Below are 20840 nucleotides of genomic sequence, written 5' to 3' on the forward strand. Positions count from 1 at the left end.
ATTTCATTCATGAACATTGGACTGAAAAAAAGAATCAGAAAAACCAGGCAGTAATTTGTTTTCCCTCTCTGCGTTCTGCTGGCTCTGGGGGCAGAAGCTTCTGGGAGAAGGAACGTTCTGGCCCAGTCTTCTCAATGGAGGGGAGGAGATGGGGGGGGTGGAATAGGCAGGTCATGGGTGTAACAATAGCCCTGGGCTGTCATCTGTCAGTCCCATTTCCTTTCCAAGAAAGACTCCACCCAGAACTTGTCCTTTCCTGACTCTCACTTGTGATTCAGTAAGGTTCTGTCCTCGGCAGCAGGACTTCTGTTCAATGAAGCGTAGCCTATAAAGGGTGTTTCCAAGTTTGGGGGATCAGCCATGCAGGGCCAGTTGACCAGCCACTGGCTGGTGGGAAGGGGGGCACACCTACAAAGCAGCTTAACGTCCATCCTCATTCTCCTCCCGCCGTCTGTTCCTCCTCCCCCAGTCTCCCATCTCCGTAAATGGCACCACCATCTGCCCAACAGCTCAGCCCAAAACCTCGAAGTCATCCTTGATTCTCATCCCCTCCCGTCCCCTCCCTTTTGCCATCCATCAACAAGCCCTTCTGGCCCAACCTTCCAAACAGACCCTGCTCCGTCCCCCCACCCCTCCAAGCACCTCTGTTCTCTTCCACTGGGACACCCGGTCTCCCTGATTCTGCTCTTGTCCCCGGGGCCCTTTCCAACTGCAGCCAGAGTGCACCTTTGAAAACATGAAGCAGGTATTATTCACCTGCTGAGAAGATGTCAGTGGCTTTCCACTGTTCTCAGAATCAAATACAAACCCCCTTGCATGGCCGCCAGGCTGTGCCGGATGGCTCCATCGCCCGCGGGCTGGTCTGCCTGCCTCTTTCAGCCCTCGCTCCCCTGCCTCCTGGGAATGGATGTGGGGAGAAGTGACTGACCAGGCCTGGGTCACCAAGTCAGCAGGTGGCCTTTCAGGGTATATTGGAAAATTCTCAAAGGCAAACTTTTTTTTTTTTTTTTGCCTTTAATCAAGTTTTATGGGGTGTGCTTGAAATTGACAATCTGAGATCTCTAAAAGGAAAGAAACATTTCTATCTGGTGTGGACACTTGGGAAAATGAGTTGTGGTGAAACAATGCAGAATATTCTAGAGTTTGGGGTCTGACTGTATCCTTAACCCCTAGATACCAGAGCCGCCGCCATACGGTGCCCATGTAAGCATGGCCTCAGCACGGAAGGCCTGTGACTCACCCTTTGGAAACTTTTTTCCCCGTCTCCATCCTGCTGATCAGGTCAAATCAAGGAGGAAGTCTCCATGAGGAGCTTCTCCACCTTCAGTGCGTCTCTTCTACTCACACTCATAAAGCCACATCGGCCATCACGGGAGGCAGTCACTTGCTGAAGATTAGTCAACTGTTTCCATGTATGTGGTTTTACAAACACCTTCTCCTTATTTCAAGGAGTACTGGTTTCCTCTTCACAATCAGGATATGAAATTCATTTGAAAACAAAATTACTTCAGCATAAAAGTACAAAGTCCAGTCCAGAAAAGTCTTCACAGTAGAGGTGGCTTTGGGTTATTGCAAAACCAGCCTCAGGTTTGCATGTGCCTGGCTGATGGTGGGGTTCCCAGAGCTACGTTACTTGTTCCTCAAGGCGAGAACCGTGAATCATCGTCTGAGTGGCCCAGGGCCTGGCCAAGACTTGATCTCCAAAGATTTGTCTGAATTGAGTTAAGCCATTAATACCGGTCCACAGGTGTCCCAGGAAGAGGCTACCACCACCGCAGCCTCCCTGCCCAAGGACCAAAGGTCTGGACCTCCCCGTGTGTCTCTCTCTGCAGGGAAGGACTCCATCCACCCCTCTTTCAGTTCGGAAACAGTCTCTCCTCCTGCTGTGCCCCGACCAACCCCGAGTTAGGGAGGATGGCTGTTCACCTGCCCCTGGGACCGAAAAGAAGCCTGTGATGACCTTGGTCTAGAAGTCTCCAGCCCAGAGAGCCACCAGAACTGTGGCATGGATGAGCAGAAAACAGCAATGACATTTTTTTCCAGACCCCCATCTCTGCCTGCCAGCTTCACTGGGCTGTGAGAAAACGTGTCAAACTTTTGGGGGTGGGGGGCGATCATTGACCTGGGTCTGTTCAGAAGTTCAGAAGGCCTCTCCCCTCTTCTCCTTCCCCACCTTCTGGAAGGTGCTTGGCCACCTTCAAAGGCCAGTTCAGCTGCTGTAGAGGAAGTCTTGGCTCCTTGGAACGGGAAAGGCCTCAGGCACTGATCTAAGAAGTCGGCTGCCCGGTGGGGTGGATGGATGCCACCAATGTGAGGGGCCCTAAGACACATTCACTCCGTGGATTCATCTTCAGAAACGCTTACTTGTGGTGCAAGGATGCGTGTGTACAGACATTCCCAGGAACGTTATTTATAACAGTGGGAAATAACCTTCCATATGGAAATGACTCAGTATTTTCTTTTAGGAGGCTGGTTAAACAAAGCAGTGCAGTGGTCCCTATCTTAGACCAGCATATTCTGTTGGCATCAAGAATCATTAATGTGAAATTATAACCCATGCCTAAAGCAGCCTATTTCAACCACAGATTCTCCAGCAAACATTTATTTATCCCAAGAGAGAAGTTCTGGTGTTCAATCACCAACCTGGCATTTCGGGTAAAAATACTAAGAGATGCCCTTTCTCTTCTCTGGACTTTGATCCCCCAAACACATGGCAAGTCTGGCCTCTTCTTGCCACCATGTGGGCTCTGCCAGGCCCCACCATCTTCATCATCATCATACTAGCATCCTCCACGGGTTGCCTGCTTCCGTCCTTGCCCCGACAGTACTTCCTCCACGTGAAGATGGAGGGGTCTTGTTGGAACCTAAGACAGGCGTGTCCCTCCTCTGCTGAAAACCCCCAAGCACGTCTCTTTCCCTTAGAAGAAAACCCCAAACCTCACCACAGTCATGGGGCCTCACCTCATCGCCACTGCGGTCCTCTCTAAGCTCCCGTCCACTTTGCAAAGTTCTGCCTGGAAACAAAATGCCCACCACAGTGTTTATGGTCTGGAAGCGCCCCTTGTGGCCCGTGCAGCTCATTCTAAACGCCACCACGTACTTATGTGCCAAATTGTCACTGTCAGCCCAATTGTCACTGATTGCTTCCTGGCTGCAAATTCTTTTTGAAAAACTGCCTCAAAAACATGTTTATGCATCATCATTAATACATACTGTTACACGAGGAGCACCTGGCTTGGTTTCACACTAATCACCCATTCTCGGCAGCTGGAAGACTGATTCATGTTTTTAGTAATGAATCTTAAAAAGTCACAGGTATGCATTTGTATCATCACCACCTTTTAAGAGTTCACTGCAAAGTCTTTGTATTTTCTGCTAGCAACAATATTCCAAACTCAGTTGTCCTTCGACAGTGGGCAGAGGCTAAAGGCTCATCCCTCACTGATGATGGCTGGCACTTCTTACCAGACCCGTAAGAATGTCTAGGAGCTGTTTCTCCAATCTCATGTTCAATTCCCTTCCCAGCCTCATTATGCCGCAGCCACATCTGCCTTATTTCTGCCTCAGGGCCTTTGCACATGCGAAAACAGTCCCTCTGAAACCTGCCTTTTAGGTGGTGGTGTAACAGAAACGCTGAACTTCTATCCAGCACCTCCGGTTGTGGAGAGCAAGCAAAGCATGAGCTGGAGGGGGTCGTGCTTTGGTGGTCTCTTGTGTCTTTCAGGATGCGGGAGTTGCGTTTTGTTGTTTTATTTCTGTTTCTCCTTGCCTCTATGTTCACAGATCTAAAGGAAAAGAATCAGGCTGATATTTACATGAAGGCAGGACCAATGTCAGTCCTTGGATAACGATTTGTATAACATCTTCTGGCATGAAGAAGGAGGGTTTCTTTGAATGGTTGAAACTATAGCAAAAACTTAACTCTGCAGAAGTCTAAAGAAAAATATTCGCAATTTTCTTAGTAAATAGACTGGCAGAAAAGTCTTTCGAGACCCCTTCTGTAGACAGAATTTCTCCTCCAGGCCCTGCTGGATGTGTTGGGGGCAGCCCAAGATCCAAGTCAGATAATCAGCCTGTCTCTGAACCATCCAATGCCACAGACAAATCACCCCTAGAAAGGAAAGGAAGAAGCCGCATTTGGAGAAGCAGCTATTTCTGATCATCTCTTCTCCACTGGCACCAGGAGGGATCAGAGGTGAGTGGGAGGCAGCCCAGCGCTCATGCAGCATGTGGTTCAGGGAGGGGTCTGGGTGAGCCGGGTATGAACGGCATCCCCTTTGGGCTGGACGACTCCGTGATTCAGTCCTGGCTCTGTCACTTGCCTGTTCTGTTTCCTCATTAATAAGCCAATGAGGAACCTCAGTTTCTCCTTTAATACGGAGAGACATGGCTGTTATAAGAACCCAATCCAATGGGGATGCGTGAAGGCCCTTTGCCAGCAGATCTCATAACAAAAATTCTTGCTAGTTTTAAGTCCTGGGGACTACAACCCTAGGGGTCTCCTCACACCCATAATCCCTGCCTCTAACCCCCATTCTCCCCAGGATTCAGCCAGCAGGATCTTTCTAAAATTCAAATCCAAACATACAACTCAGTAGGGCCTGGACTGTGTGAGACCAGGGAGGCACTCAGGGCACAGGTTTGAAGGACACCCACTCCAGGTGCACAGATGCAAAGCACTTAGCTCACCTTAGTCCCAGTCCTGTCACTCACCTGCTCAAACCCTTCCCTGGCTTCTCATGGCTCAGGGTATAAAATGCAAACTTCCCACCAAGGCCTACAGGGTGGGCATGATCCAGCCCCTGCCCACCTCTCCCCCTTCCTCTCAATTGCTCTCCAGGCCTATGGCTTCTTTCTGCTGCTTGGACAAGTGTGTTCCTGCCCCAGGACCTTTGCACTTGCTCTTCCTTAAACCTGGATTTTGTATGATAGGCTCATTCTCCTCTGCCAAGCCTTGGCAGAAATGTCACCTCCTCATATAGGCCTGCTGTGACCACCCTCTCTGAGGTGGTGCCCCCATCCCAGGCACTCTTTGTATTTTATAATCTGTTTTATTTCCCTCCCTCTTAATCCTCACTAGACCTGAAATTTTATTTATTGCCCAGTTCCCCCCACTGGAGGGTCAGCTCCACCAGGGCCGTAAGTGGGCCTGTGTTACTCACAGCTCTGTCCTAGTACCTTGTACAATGCCTGGCAATCAGTGCCAAATACATACTCAGATAAATAAAAGAATGGAGATTTTGTTAAGGTCTTTTGAGTTCTCCAGTGAGGGATGATGGGCTCCTCAGGGCTGTGTTAGTCACTGGGTCTAGAGGCTCAGAGGCCACCCTGCCCTATCACCCTCCTCCTGGGTCACCAAGGAAAAGTTCTCGGAGTCAGAACCTCCAGGAGCAGGGATGGCTGCTCTGCTTCTCCCGCCCCCATTTCTTCTCCCCCTCCTCAGTGCTGCTCTGTGCCCGCCTCCACAGTCGGGTCACCCAGGCTCCCGTGCCCAGTCATTTCTGGCTGTGTCTGGCCCAGAGGCGGCGGCAGCCGGTTAGGCAGGAAGAAGGTGTGGGCAGATCCCCGTGCAGGGGGAGGGATGTGGCCGTGGCTGTGACCCTTTTCCTATGGCCTCAGCTCCCCACGCCAACCCTCACCCACAGCTACAGCTCTCATTGGGCACTACTCACCCGCTCCTAGCCCCTTCAGATCTGCGGCCAGTGAGGGGTCCCCTCTATTTCTAGTCCCTGGCCTATTAGCCCTGGGATCCTGGGAAAGTTACCTCATCTCTCTATAACTTCCCATCCTGATTGTATGTTGGGTGCAATAATGGTACCTTCCTCACTGGCTTATTGTAATGGTGAAATGAGTTAATACACAGGAATTGCCTAGAACAGGGCCTAGTGTATAATAAGCACTCAGTAAGGGTTGGGTGTTATTTTATTACTGCCATCTCCTGTGTTAAGCACTGTACTTGTAAGTGTCTCATTGGAGTCTATGAAGTAGGTGCCCTGCTCAAACTGGTAAAGTGAGGACACCAGTCAACTGTGATAAGTTATGAATATACCTAGAGCAAGCATGAAAAGAAAATCTATACAGAGATACACTTAAAAACACCATAGATAAATCAAAATGGAATGCTAGAAATTGTTTAATCAACCCACAGGAAGATCAAAAGGAATGGACACCAGAAAGAACAAAGAAAACAGAAAATGTCACACTTAAGCCCCATCGATGATTATATTAAGTGTAGACGATCTAAATACACCAGCTGAAACACGAGGATTGGCAGAGTGAATTTTAAAACATGTCCCAATTTTATGCTATTTATAAGAAACTCGCTTCAAATATATCAGCAGAAAGAAATCAGCGCAGGAGAATTTTTAGAACTTCAAGAAGAAAAAAAGAATGTTGGGATGGGTAAAAATAGGTGTAAGTATAAGAGATTATTCCTCACTTCCTGGGTTTCTTAAATCGTAGATGATGGTTAAAGCAAAAACAGTTACATCATGTGATGTGCTGCTCGTATGAAACACTTCAGACAATTGCATTTTTAAAGCGGGAGGGGTGAAGGCAGGCTTCATATTTAACGTGCAGTGTTAAAGACACTGTTAGCAGTAGGCATGCACACTGTAATACCTAAGCAACCACTGAGAAAATACAACAAATACTCTAAAACATAAATAAATCAAAATGAAGTTTTAAAAATCATTCAACACCCCCCAGGAAGGCAAGAAAGGAGAAACAGGAGGAAGGAATAGAAAATAAATAATAAAACAGCAGGCTTTAGCCCTAACCCATCAGTAATTAAAGTCTCAGAGCCTAAGTATATTAAAAGAGGCAGAGGGGATTAAAAGATATCAACCAAATTACATGCTGTGTGCAAGAAACTCACTTCAAACACAACATAGGAAGGCTGAAAGTAAAGGAATGGGTAAAGTTGTGTCATGTAAACATTACTTTAAAAAAAAGCAGGAGTGGCTATATTGGTATCCAATTAAGTAGACTTCAGAGTGAAGAAAATTACTAGAGAGAACAAGGGACATTCTGTAACAATAAAAGGATGAATTCACCAAGAACATGTAATAATCCTAAATGTGTGTGCGCTAAACAGAGCTTCAAGATCACGGGAAGCAAAAACTGATAGCACTGAAAGAAGAAACAGATAAATCCTCAATTATAGTTGGAGACTTCAGCACCTAACATATCAGTATTTGACACCCTCTATCAGTAACGGACATGCCGAGCAGACAGAAAATCCGTGAGGATATAAGCTGACCAGCACCATCAATCAACTGGATCTGCTGACGTTTATAGACTACTTCATCCAGCAAGAGCGTACGCTTCTTCCCAAGCCCATATGGAACATTCACCAAGTGAGACCGTGTCTTGGTTCATAAAGCAAATCTCAAACACATTAAAAAAGTTCAAATACTATGTTTTCTCATCATTATGGAATCAAACTCGACATGGAAAGCAACGACAGAAAGACAACAGGAAAATCCTCAAACGTGAATATTAGACAGTGCACTTCTATATAACCCAAGAGTCAAAGTGGAAGTCTCAAGGAGTTTTTTTTTAAAAGAAAGTTCTAAAAATACACAGAACTGAATGAAAATGCATGTCAAAATTTGTGAGATGCAAGTAAAGCCACACAGAGAGAAAGTTAGAGTACTAAATGTTTAGATATAAGATCTCAAATCAGTAATCTAAGTTCCTCCTTCAAGAAACTAGATAAAGATGAGCAAAGTAAACCTGAGGTGAACAGAAGGAAGTACTCTTATTTTTACTGTGAAAATAAGAGTAGACTTCAGTGAAATTGAAAACAAAGACAATAGAGAAAAAGCAATGAAACAAAGGACAGATTCTTTGAGAAGATCAATAAAATTGAAAAACTTCTAGCAAGACTGACAAAAATAGAGAGAAGAAATAAATACCAGGAATAAAACAGTGTCACTACAGATCATATAGCCATTAATGGGATGAAAGGAAATACTATGAACTGTATGCTCATAAGTTCCATACTTCACAGAAATGGACCAATTCTTTGAAAAACACAAACGGCCGAACTCAATAAAGACTAAAGATAACCTGAATAGTCCTGAAATTATTTATGAAATTGCTTTTGTAATTAAAAAGCTTCTGTAAAAGAATCTCCAGATCCAGATGGTTTCATTGGAGAATTTTATCTAACTTTTTTTTTAAACACCAACTTTACACAATCTCTTCCAGAAAAATAGAAGAGGAAGCACTTTTCAGCTCATGAGGCCAGTTTTACTTTGATACCAAAATTAGACAAAAACAGTAATAAAAATAGAAAAATTAAGACCAATATCCCTCATGAGTTTAAACACAGACTTTTCAAATATATTAGCAAATTCAATCCAACAATGTGTAAAGAGAATTTTATAACATAACCAAGCTGGGATTTATTTCCAGGTATGCAAGACTGGTTCAATATTCAAAAATCAGTATCTACTATATCAACAGGCTAAAAACGAATCATTTTAGTTGAAGAAAAAGCATCCATTCATGATAAAAAAAAATGCTCAGCAGACTAGGAATAGAGTGTAACTTCCTCAAACTCATAAGGAGCATCTCTGCAAAAACTCTACAGTTTATACCATCCATGGTGGTGAAAAACTAATTGCTTTGCCTTTAAGGACAGGAAGAAGGCAAGAAAGTCCATTTTCACCACTTTTATTGAACATACTACTGGAAGTTCCAGACAGTGCAATAAAGCAAGAAAAATAAAAGATATACAGATAGAAGAAATAAGTCTCTATTTGCAGATGACATGATTTCCTACAGAGAAAATCCCAAAGAATTTACCAAAAGATTCCTATAACTAGTGAGTTCAGAAAGGTCACAGGATACAAGATCAACACACATAAATCAATTGCATGTGTATACTAGCAATGAACACATAGAATAAAAAAGGCAATGTCACTTATAATTACTTCAAAGAAAATGAAATACTTTAGCATAAAATTAATAAAACACGCACAAGATCTATATGCTAAAAACTACAAAATGTTGAAAGAAATTAAAGAACTAAATAATTGGAAAGACTTTTTTTTTAATTGAGTGGAAGACTCAACATAGTGAAAAAGTCAGTTCTCTAATTGACATATGTGGAAGGGAATTTCTATTAAAACCCCAGGAAGGCCTGAAGGAGGCAGATCCTTCATATGCAAATATCCAGCATGCCATCAGCCAAGCACCCCTGCCACCGTCTCCCCTGGAGCTGTTTATTAGAACACAAGTTACACACCTGGACAGGCTGTTGTGACGAGTTCTCTCCCCTCCACATGTGGAACAAAGCTGGGAGAACCTCTCTTACAAGGTGAGTGGTCTTCAGTCTGTCCTCCCCACCATCTTTCTATATGGAATGAACAGCTTTAATTTAATTAAAACCCTCCAGTGGTTCTCTAACGGGTAGTGGAGGTGCAGTAACTAATCCCCTTCGCTATTAACTACAAGCTGTGAGTAACTCTTCCTGCTCTGGGGAGAGACACTGGGCGTCCTCCAGGGAAAGCCCACCCTCCCCGCATCTCTGTCCCCCAGAGAACCCGCTCACAAGCAGCCTCCCTTCTCTGCCCCAAAGGGAGGGCAGGTGGCACTGTGGGAAAGCGGGCAGGGGACAGATGGAGGGGGCACGCGGGCGGGTGTCCCGACATGCACAGATGTGCAAATACCCAGATTCAGACGTAAGCTGAATGTAATTACTTGGTTAATTAAATATTGACTTTTAACTCAAAAAGTGATTAAAACAAGCTCAGGAAGACTGTCCAGAGAGGAGAGGGGGCAGGGAATGATTTAGAACTTTCAGGAAGGGGAAGAGGAGAAAGGGGATTGTCAAAATGAGCTTGTCCTACTGTGTGCAGGGCACAGGGTTTTCAGTCTCTAGGCAGGTAGGGAATTGTAGACAGAGGTCATTGTGCAAAACTAGGATTTGCTGATGTCTCCGTATTTTTTTCCACCTTAAGGCTGCCTCTCTTTTCCCAGCTGCCCTCAAAGTGAACCAGAGCTCCTGGTGCTCAGGAACTAGATTCTGTTCATCTGAGTTTTCCTGGAACAAAATGTGGTACATGGCAAGAGGGAGTCCTCCATAAATGGTTGTAGAACGAACGAATGAACTACTGTATAAACGGCAGTGTGTGTGTGAGAGCATCCATGTGTGTCTGTGCGCCTGTGCAAGCTCGGGTGTGTTCACTGCAGGCAGGTGCTGTGGATCCGGCTTCAGGTCAGGACTTAACTCACCCAGACCCTCACGGGGTTGGAGGGGCTGCAGTGCACCCTCCGGCCATATTTCTTTCCCGTAATTCACAGCAAACCCTGTGGTTCTCTGCGTCTGAGGCCTCAGCCTGTTTTCCAGGTTCCCTCCAAGCAAGTGTCTGTCTGGGAAACAAGAGGGGCCTCAGGGGCTCAGATGCCCCCCAGCCTGGGAAGTCGTTTCTCAGTCACGACTGGGTGGGGCCTCAGTGTAATTCTCAGAACCCTCCCCGTCTCCTGCGTTAATAGCCCCTGCCCGTCTCCAACCACTGCATCTGGGACAGCCTGATGGCATCTCTCATTGTGATCCTCCTGGCTGGATAATGGCCTTTTCAGGGTCCTCTCATCACGCCTGACACCCCACCCCCTTGTTGGCTTAACCTGGAGGGGACCCATCTCTTGACACTCACAAGCCCCGTTTCCTCCTGTGAGTTCTGTGGCGGCCCTCTGGGCAGATCACCCGCCTGGTTCTAGCTACCTGGCTAAGCCAGAGTGCTCTTCTGCTCCCTGGACTCCTATTAACAATTTAAAAAAAGCCATTCGGGCTGTGTGTTTAATCCCCACCAAGAGTTGAAATACACTTGGGCCAGTTTTGACTGAGCACTTTCCAGCCAAGTTTGGGTTGGAGAGAAGGGATTTTATGAGGGTTGTAAGTCAATCTTTCACCAAGTGAAACAAATCGGCATATGAAAGAGAAATGTTAAGAGGAAAAATGTTTGCAGCCTGGCACGGGTGCTCAGAAGGAAAAGGGCACAAGGCTGGAGCAAGGGGGCTTTAATGGTCACAAATTTGGGTTGAACTTTGCTTTTCAAGAGCAGAAGAGGCTGCAGGGTCACCCTCAGAGGGTTAGGCTCAAATCCTTCAGCTCCTGAGTGGGGACAGTGCGCGTGGTTTTAAAATAGAAATTCCAGCATCACCCACAACCATACTCTTGTTATGGTTAATTCTGCCTGTGTTTCCATTTAGACATAAGTTGTCTTGTGTGCAGAACTGTAATTGCATTATGGGAAAAAAGTCTGTTTATATGTCTAGAGAAATTTTGATAATGAAAAATCAGAGCATAAACCCCATTAAGTTAGAGGAAAGATAATTGAATTTCATGCCGCCTCCCTAAGCTGGCATGTTGACAGAGATGGATTTATTCTGGCAAAATCGGGCTCATCTTTGCATCGCTGTACCTATTTCCCCCCTTAATTACACCTAACTGTATAGTCTAATTTGTAGTAATGCCCGGTGCATCACGGTGTAACTTCATGAAAGGAGGGTTAGTTTGGGAGATGGGAGAATGATAAACTGGTTTAATTATAGTCACCCATGAACTGTTTTACGTGTGACCTCAGACAGCAACGGTGGTTACTCTAAATTCTCACTAGTGAAAGACAATAGGGCCATGACCAGTTAAGACACTGCTCTGAGATCAGAGTTAGAGGTGGCAATTTGTCTGTTTGCTTTATTATCCACCAACAGGTCTCTTTTGGACAAGCGGGCAAGGAAGATTAAACATGTGAATTTCACTGTGTAATGAGACAGACACAAGAGCATTAGCGCACATGTAATTGTGTGTTAAGATGAGTAACGCCCTGGGCAGCACAGCTACGAATCCTCTGTGGGCGAACTATAGCTTGTGGGTCTTCGGTGGATAATAGCTCTTAAAAGGGTTTGAAAAAGCAGAGTCCATCTGATGATAAGGGCAATTCAATTTAGGTTTCTCTCTGTGACAGCATATCTTGTTTTACAATCACCCTCCAGAAAATTCACTTATAAGCTGATTAATGGGACTGCTGATTTAATAAAAGCAGGGCAGAGCAGCCCCAGAGCAGAGAATCTAACTAACCTGGCTCTGCGACCCCCCGGGGGGCTGACGACTCCTTCGCTGACCTCCCCCAGCCTCAGTTTCCCCATTTTAAGAATGGGAACAGTAGCAGTGGCATTGCAGGGCTATCATCATGTGGATTAGGTGAGGTTAGTGAGGTACAAGTGCACAGCACAGGCCAGTTCTGGTCCTCCAAGGGCATTTCAGAGCAGAAGACAGGTGGGGAGGGAGGCTATGTGGGCGATCTTGCAGGGAGACTTTGATTTTGGGTTTTTGGAACACAAAGCAGCCCTGGACATCTCTGATGAGCCCCCTGCTCAGGTATTCCTTCAGTGGACAGATACTAAGTACCGGGTCGTAACAAACACAGGGGTTGTAAGTAGAATGTGACACCTGCTTTGTGTGTCGGGGGGCTTAGCTCTAGTAAGTGAAACAGATAAATGAGCACAACAGGTTTGTGGCAGAGACAGCTGGCTGCTTCCCTCTTCTCTGTTAGTACAAATTAGATTTGTTCAGGCAGCAGTGTGCCCAGCTCAAGGCGACAGCTCAACTCTGCCAATCACGCTAATCCCACAGCTGGGCATTTGACCACTTCTGGTCAAGGAGCAATGAGGGCCGGTCAGCTGGGGGCTTCTGGGAAATTCTTTCCTCCTTGTTAAAGAGGATCCCCTTCTGACCAGAGTTACAAAGCACTGGAGAGAACACAGCTCCCAATCTTACAAAGGACAAAACCAGATTAGCATCAAGTCTGTGACTTTTCTCCAACCCAATGAAATGCTGAGGTCACAGGACAACCCACAGTTCCAAAATCTGGGAAGAAAAAGAGGTACCTGCAGGGAGAGACAAGCCTGGCTTCCCAGGACGAGATGTAGTCTGACCCAGCACAGAGAGTTCCACCAGGACAGTGGCTCTCCATGGGCCGGGAGAGGGGGGGCAGTTTCATCCCCAGGGGTGGAGGGGATTTGGCAATGTCTGAAGGCATTTCTGGTTATTACACCTAAGCTGGAAGGGCTACTGGCATCTAGAGGGTAGAGGCCAAGGATGCTGTGAAACATCCTTCAGTGCACAGGATGGTCCCCACCAACAAAGTGATGCAGCCCCAGATGTCAATAGCATCGAGGTTGAGAGAACTTGAGATAAACCAACACTGCATCTTGGCTGGACAATTGTGATAGGTTCCTAACTGGTCCCCAAGATGCTGCCCTGCCTCCCTACAGTCTATCCTCCATACAGGCTTCTGTTAAAGTATAAACCGGATCATGCCCCCTCCTCTGCTTGAAATCCTCCAACGGATCATCTCAAGGCTTCACTGTCTACACAGCCTTGCAGGGTCTGTCCCCCAGCTCAGTGATTCCCTCATGTAATATCTGGCCATCGTCCCTGCTTCCTCCGCCTCCAGTCCAGTTTTACTGGTCTCCCTGCATCTCTGGAAGATGCCAAGAACTTTTTCACCTCAGGGCCTTTGCACTTGCCTCCTTTACTTATGATGTTCTTCTCCCATCCAAGGCACATCACCACATTCCATTCCAGTCTCTGCTCAAATGTCTCATCTTTGGGGAGGAAAAAAGATTTAACCGAAAACCACTCACTAGGACAGTGCTAGGCACAGAGTAGGTCCTTAAATACTTGTTGAAGGAATCAATAAATGAAGTGAGGTCCTCCTGGCCTTGAACTTTCAGCTAACTCATCACAGTCTCAACTTTAAATAAGTTGTTGGAAAACCCGATGACAGCACAAGGGGCACGAGCCTAGGGGCTGAGTCGGGACTGGGTGTCTGGGCTCTGGGTTCTAGCTCTGGCTGGACCTGCAGCCTTCCGATGTGCCCCTGGATAAGATATCTCCCTTCTCAAAGTCTTAGACTCTTTGCAAAACGGATAAAGAAGTCATTGATTCAGCAAAAATTGATAGAGCAACTACTATAAGCCACGTGTGGATGTAAGGGATGGGGATACAGTAGGAAACAAGACAGCTTCTGCTCTAACAAATTGCCATAAATGCAGCAGCTGCAGTAACACACCCATATTATCTCACAGACCTGGAGGCCAGAAGATGAGCTGCCTTCTCTGCTCAGATCTCACGGGGCTAAAATCAAGGCGTCAGTCAGGGTGGTGGTTTTCATCTAGGGCTTGGGACCCTCTCCCTGAGCTCACTGCTGTAGGCAGAACTCACTTCCTCCCCACACTTTCCACGTGGCCCCCTCCATCTTCAGCCAAAGACACACTGAATCGTGGAACTCTGAGTCTGACTTCCTCTGCTGCTTTTAAAGGCTCTGGTGATTCCACTGGGTCCGCCCGAGTAACCCAGGAGAATCTCACTGTATTCCCAGAGGGATTAGCGCACGGATGGACATCTTGGTGGGAGGTGGGCAATTATTCTGCTTCTTTCCATCTGTGGATGTGTGTGGAAAGGCGCATTTCTAGACAGGAAACAGCAGGCGCAAAGTCCATGAAACACTAATGGACTTGATTTGTTCAAGGAGCTTCAGGGGACTAATGTGGAGAAGAGGGGCAGGTGACGAGGCTGCGGAGGCAGTGAGTTCTAGATCATGGAGAGGCTTGTGGGTGGTAGGAATATGTTTGGGTTTTGTTCCAAGTGTCAGTGGAACTCACTAGAACATTTTCAGCAGGAGTGTAAAAATAACGATTTAAAAAAAAAAAAAAAGATGGCTGGCTTATGCAAGGCGAACAGCAGGGATGGCAGTGGGAAGGGCAGTTAGGAAGCCGTGGCCATGGACAGTGGTGGCCTGGACCAGGATGGCGGAGCTGGAGGTCACGAGAAGCCGCTGGAGTCTGGGTGTCTTGAAATGACTGAGAAAAAATGACAGGCAGAATGTTCTGATGAAGGAGAAGTTCTCTCAGTTCTCTTCTAACTAACAGAAGGGGTGGCTTTGGAGAACGTTTACCTCCCCTCCCAGAATCCCCATAACCCTCCAACTAAAACCACCTGATACAAAAATAAAAGCTAAGCAAAATCCACGTGTCGATGCAAACTCTCTGGCCAGTCCCCTCGGCTGCCACAGCCCTCACCACATCGACACAGACCTACACATCAATGGATAAAAACTCAATTTCTCAATAATCAGAAGATAGAAAAAATTTAGGGCAGCCTGCAAGTGGAGAGCTATTTGGCTGGGATTTGAAATAATAAAATACAGAGAGGCTGTCTTCTGAGTAGGATGTGTAAAAAGGCTGCTCAGAAGTTGCAGGCTTTGGGGGGTAATTTTTGGCTTTGCTGGCATGCTGGGCAGCACACACAGCCCGTAAGAAGTTCACGGGCAAGCCTCTGCATCCTCCTCCCTTGCCTTTGGAGACCACACCCGGCAGCCTCGGGCTCTGGCTTTGATTAGCTGTCCGTGGCCTGACTGTCTGGGCCTCCCGTGATAGAGATGAATGAAGAACGAGGCTTGCAATTATTTTCAAAAGACACACAGCCTGCTTCACCCTGTGGCGAGTTACAGGACCCTGGAAACACCACTGGCTTCAAGGGCTTGCAACGTGAGTAGTTTGTTTAGAAGAGTCCCAGGCTCGATTTAATTCTCTGTGGTCTTAGAATTCCTAATAAGTTTTGAACAAGGGGCCCCACAGTTTCATTTTGTGCTTGGAAACCATCCTCCTCGTTTTCATTATAGCTTCTCAAATCCTCCTCTCAAAACTTTCAGAGGGGAAGACAACCTGGGGGGACATTCCTGGGACTGTCTGGGTTCTCACAGCAGCTCCTGGATGGTTGAGGATGATGGCTCTGGGCTCATGAGCGGGGCCTCAGCTGAATGAGACTGTAGGGCGAGCCAACCTGGAGGCCTGTCCCCAGAAGAGGGAGGAATCACTTTACCCAGTTATAAACAAAATCTGGGGCACAGCCCCAAACTTATCAACAGAGCAGGCAGGGCTCAGTGATGCCCTGGTCAAACCCATCCTCAAGCAGGAGAAATGGATGGGAGAGGAAGAAACTCTCTGGCTCAGATACTGAAATTGTGGCTTGGCTCTCAGGGTGTGAGCTGAGCAGTGGTTAGACTTGTGTTAACAGCAAAAATCAATGGAACTTGTGAATTCCACTGAGCACGGCTTTTTCAGTGGGACCCTCCAGTGACATACCCACTGATCAGACACTTGGGGACCCTGTGTTTCTCAAAACCTGAGAGAAGGCAAACCTCGCTTCTTGGAAGGTGGCAGGTCCAGGTAGATCACGTGTAGGGCCCAAAGCAAGATAAAAATGCAGAGTCCTGTGTCCAAAGGTTAAGAATTTCAAGTCTTGTAACAGCATGCAGAGCCTTAAACCGAGCGTGGACCTTTCTGAGTGTGGGGCTCCGGGCAGCTGTGCAGGTAGCACGCCCATCCAGCTGGCCCCTGGAGGGTGAGCTTGGCATTTATAAATGTCTGGAGGTGATTTCAGGTTTAAGATTAGTGAGGAGGAAACGTGCTTCAGGGCTCAGGGGAGGCCCAGGTAAGATGTGACTGTGGATTAAAGAGACAGATTCCCCTGTGGTTCTCACCCCAGCTCTGAGCATCCTGGAGGCAGCTGCAAATCACCTTGGCAATGACTCCATTGCTGGAATAAGCATGGTTCCTCCTGGAGCTCACTCTGTGGGGACCAAGGTTAATCGGATGGATAACACATTCTGGTCCGTTTGTTAAAAAAATTAGTGTTTAGGGTTGACCTTCCTGGGGGTCTGGTGGAATGTAAGGGACCATCCCTGAGGCCTAGGGGGAAGACCCGGGAAGCTGGGAATGGTAGAAATCTGCTCCTGCTCATGAAGACGTTTGGGCAGCCTGCCTCAGTTTCCCCACCTGTGAACCATCCTGGATAACAGTACAGGCTTCCCGCGCTGCTGTGAGACTTTAATGAGTTGGCAAATGAGTCACAATGACAGCCAGTTTCGTGCTTGGCTGTCACTTCCCTGATCACCTTATAAGAAAGAACACCCCTCCCCAATGATACCCTTTCCTCTGTTTTCCTTCCCCCCACAGCCCTGACCACCACCTGATGGGCTGTGCTTTGTGCCCATCCGTCTTTGACAGCCCCCCAGGGCAGGGCTTTGCCGACTTTGTTCATTGTTTAAAAAGCGCAAACACTGCATGCACAGCACTCAAGTCTTGTGTACAAGTTCTGCTCCTGCCCTGTTGCCAGCTCCGTGACCTTGGATAAGTTATCGCCCCTCTCTGAGCCTCTGTTTCTTTTTCTGAAACAGAAATGAAGCCATCCACAAAGTGGCTGAGCCCATTAACCCAGGTGAGAGGTGAGAACACCTGTTCCCCTCAGGGGAGATGATGGGCATCGCCTCCCTCCCCCCATTCTCCCACAGCCCCTGATTTAATGCAGAGGGCTCATCTGAGCCTGTCCAGGCAGGGACAGGATTCCTTTCCACTCACGCTCCCCAGCCTGGTCTCAAGAGAGTCAGGCGGCCGAGCAGAGCAGGAGAAACGGGCCAGAAATCAGGCTGGATTTATTTCCTTCCTTCCCAGCAAAGCACTGTGAGAATGTGCACATCCATTACCTCACTTCCCTTACAAAGACCAGGTGACACCCCGGATGCACAGAGGGCTATGAGCCTCTCCTCTTGTGTAAGTGGGGAAGTGGGTACCAAAATCAAGTACAGGAAGGAAGGAAGGGATGGAAGCTGGTTTACATCTGAATGACCCTGGGGGAAAAGGCCCAGGGGCAGCCGATGCAAATGCACCCACAGCCATTGCCAGAAGCCTCCTCTCTCGGGGGATGACGCCTAGACTATTAGGCAATGACCCTGAGGTTCCTACCCAGCATCAGGGATGGCAGGCGTGAAATCACCACCCCTCCTGCTAGCAGGTGGATTCAGAGCACATTTTAACTCCAATTTCAACTTAAACGGCAGCTGCCGTCGTTGCCTGGGGACCCCTATCTTTTTACATGTTATTGTAGATCAGTCGCCCGCCGCTGCCATAAACAACTCTCGATGGGTTGTCTGGAATTTCTAAATCAGCACGGCAGAGAGCCTGGCGGATAAACCAGGCAGGCTCCCCGTCACGGGTGATAAAGTGCTCGACTCCAGCAGGCCACCCTGGGGTCCTGGCCTCCTGAGCTCAGCCCCTCCCAGACATCATCATCTCAAGGAGGGAGGTGGCTTCCCTGCTTTGAGGGCAAAAGGAGTACACACATCCTTGTGTCTGGATGCTAAAACAGTCACCAGCTTTCTTTAATGATTTTTGGTTCCCAACATGGGTCTTGTAATTACGGGGCTGAGGAGAGGGCAGATGGTTAGATGAGATCAGCGATCATCAAATTCAAGTACTCAAGACCCCCAGAGGCACATGGTGACTTTGTAAAGGTTCACAGGCACAGGCAGTTTTAGGAAAATCAATTTCCAGACCCTCAACTGACATGTGTACTCTGTGGGTTCTTTTCCACATCCTCTTTCACAAATGCCTTTCTCCCACTTCATAAAAGAAAGATTGATCGGTCAGGATACCAGCAGGAAAAGAGATGGCACAGCTCACATTGGCTAATTGGAGGGTAGTTCCACGTAGGTGCTATTTAAAACTTGAGAGCAGGATGGAGGGGAATTACAAAGGCTAGTGCAGGGTCCTGGGCAGGGTGCGGGGAGGGAGGTTTCTGGAACCTGGAGACAGAAGGGCTTCCTAGAGTGGGGCCTCCAGACAGGGCCCGTGACCTGGAGTGGATGCACATGGCAGGGGCTACACCACTGTGGGACCCAAAGACCCCCCTTCTCTTCACTCATCTCCCGCCTGGTTCACACCACCCGTTGGCAAACTCATTCAAAAGCCAGAAAGCAAGGCATTTTGGTGGAAGGCATTCAAGGGGTTGAGTGACATAACAGCAGCTCTTTAATTCCCATCTATTTATATGAACAAGGTTTGTTATGCTTACAGCAATCAAACTAAAAACTTTTGTAAAAAGGGAGGAGGATTTAGCATTGATGCAAAAATTTGTCTCTTTATAAACAATATTCATTCCTGAATTAATTGAAAAACAGCCCCACCCACAATAGTTATATTGTTTTGATCAATCGTGCACTTTTCACAGTTGTAATAGAATCCTGTATTAGGGTCAGCCCGAGTTTTCTCCTCACCCCCAGCCCCCTGCCTCACTTCTCATGGGGTTCAGGGACCAGGGCACAGAGGCTCCCAGTCTGATCAGCCCTCATCCCCATCCCCTGGCCCCAGGAGAATCCATCTTAGTTGTCATTAATGTCAATGCTGAGAACTCTCCGGGGACTTGTCCACCAACTTGGAACATTTAGCATCTGTGGGAACATTCGCAGATGGGCTCGCCGTTGACTTACAATCTGATTTTCATATTGTGAAACAAAAATACACATTTTCAGCTTCTTAGTCTGTCAGCTGCTGCAGGGAGGTGACTTGGGTGGTGGCTCTGCAGGGCCCACCAGCTGTTCAGGCCTGGCAAGGATGAGCATGTGAATGGATGGTCCGAACCACACATCTGCTCGGCCGCTGGTGTCTGCTCTAAACAGGAAAGGAATCTAGCACATGGCGTTGGGGAGCTCCCGGACTCCCTGGGAGGGACTGCAGACCAGGCTTCCCGGAGCTTGTGAGCCAGGAGCCCTGTCTGATTAACACTGTGGAACTCTCCAGTGTGGCCCCTGAGCACTGGATTCCAGCACTCTGGCCACAGCTGTCTCTGGAAACAAGTCGTGATGCCCCATCACCAGAACAGCCATCACCAACCCTTCTCCTCTACGTCACGCGCTCCTAAGGGAGGTCTCCACGTGGGCGCCCGCTGACTGAGTCCGGGTCACGTAACTGCTCTCTACGTGCAGGAGTGGAGGAAGCAGGTTTCCGGCCTCCAGAGTGGAGGTGGGATGGTGGTGAAGAGGGGAAACTCCCCCCCAAACACAGGGAGTGTGTTTAGCCACAGTTTGATAAGTGTGTTTAGCCACAGTCTGGTGGGGCAGCCAAAACCCTGCCAAGTGTCTCCTACAAACATGAAAGAAGTTACCCTTCTCCCACCCAATGTTCTGATCTCAATTTATTCGCAGTCCTATTAGGGAGAACTCCAATTATTTCTCAAACACTCTCCATTCCTGAAGCTACTGGGCTCTTTCGCCACAAATAGGAGAAACTGGCTATAGTTAAAGCCCCCCTCCCCCCCCCAAAAAAAGTTGTATTGGGAAGAGATGGGCGGATGGGATATGGGAAACCAAGCTGTGAACTGGGTTTTGGAATGAGGGAAGTCATGGAAGGTCAGGACTCTGGCTATTAGGGGCTTTGTTTTGTGGCCCTTGGCACCACCTGGAGTTATCTTCATGTGTTACTCGGTTCTTTTTTTTTCCTTTTCTGTCTCTCCAGTTAGACTGGGCAGAGACCACAGCTACTCTGTTCCCCTGTCTCCACTGTGGCCCAGGTCAAGGCCAGGTGCCGGGTCGGGGGTGCTCAGGACATGTTGGAACACAAATGAGACTGAAGCCGAGCCCCAGGAGTCCTGGTTCTCCTGTAACCCGAGAACTCTAGGACTTCTCGGACCAGTGCGTGTAGACCCGGAAGGGAAGCAAGTTGGACAGACTTGGAAGCTGGCGAAATAAGCAACCCTCTGGTCTCCTCCTGCTTTTAGAAAAGCTGCTCCTCAGCTTTTCGGGAAGAATGTGCCTCCTGCTTGCCATCGGGTATTTTCAAAGTGCCAGCAGAAGATTCGTTGATGGGAAATCTCAGATCTTAGAGGATATTGGTCTGCGTCTGTCACTCCACCAGGGACTGTCATTTCTCCTCAGTGCAGAGGAGCTGTGACCCGGGGGCAGAAAATCCTGAGAAACTAAATGTAAAAC

The sequence above is a fragment of the Camelus ferus genome, chromosome 19, assembly GCF_009834535.1.
Source record: "Camelus ferus isolate YT-003-E chromosome 19, BCGSAC_Cfer_1.0, whole genome shotgun sequence".
Taxonomy (NCBI): domain Eukaryota; kingdom Metazoa; phylum Chordata; class Mammalia; order Artiodactyla; family Camelidae; genus Camelus; species Camelus ferus.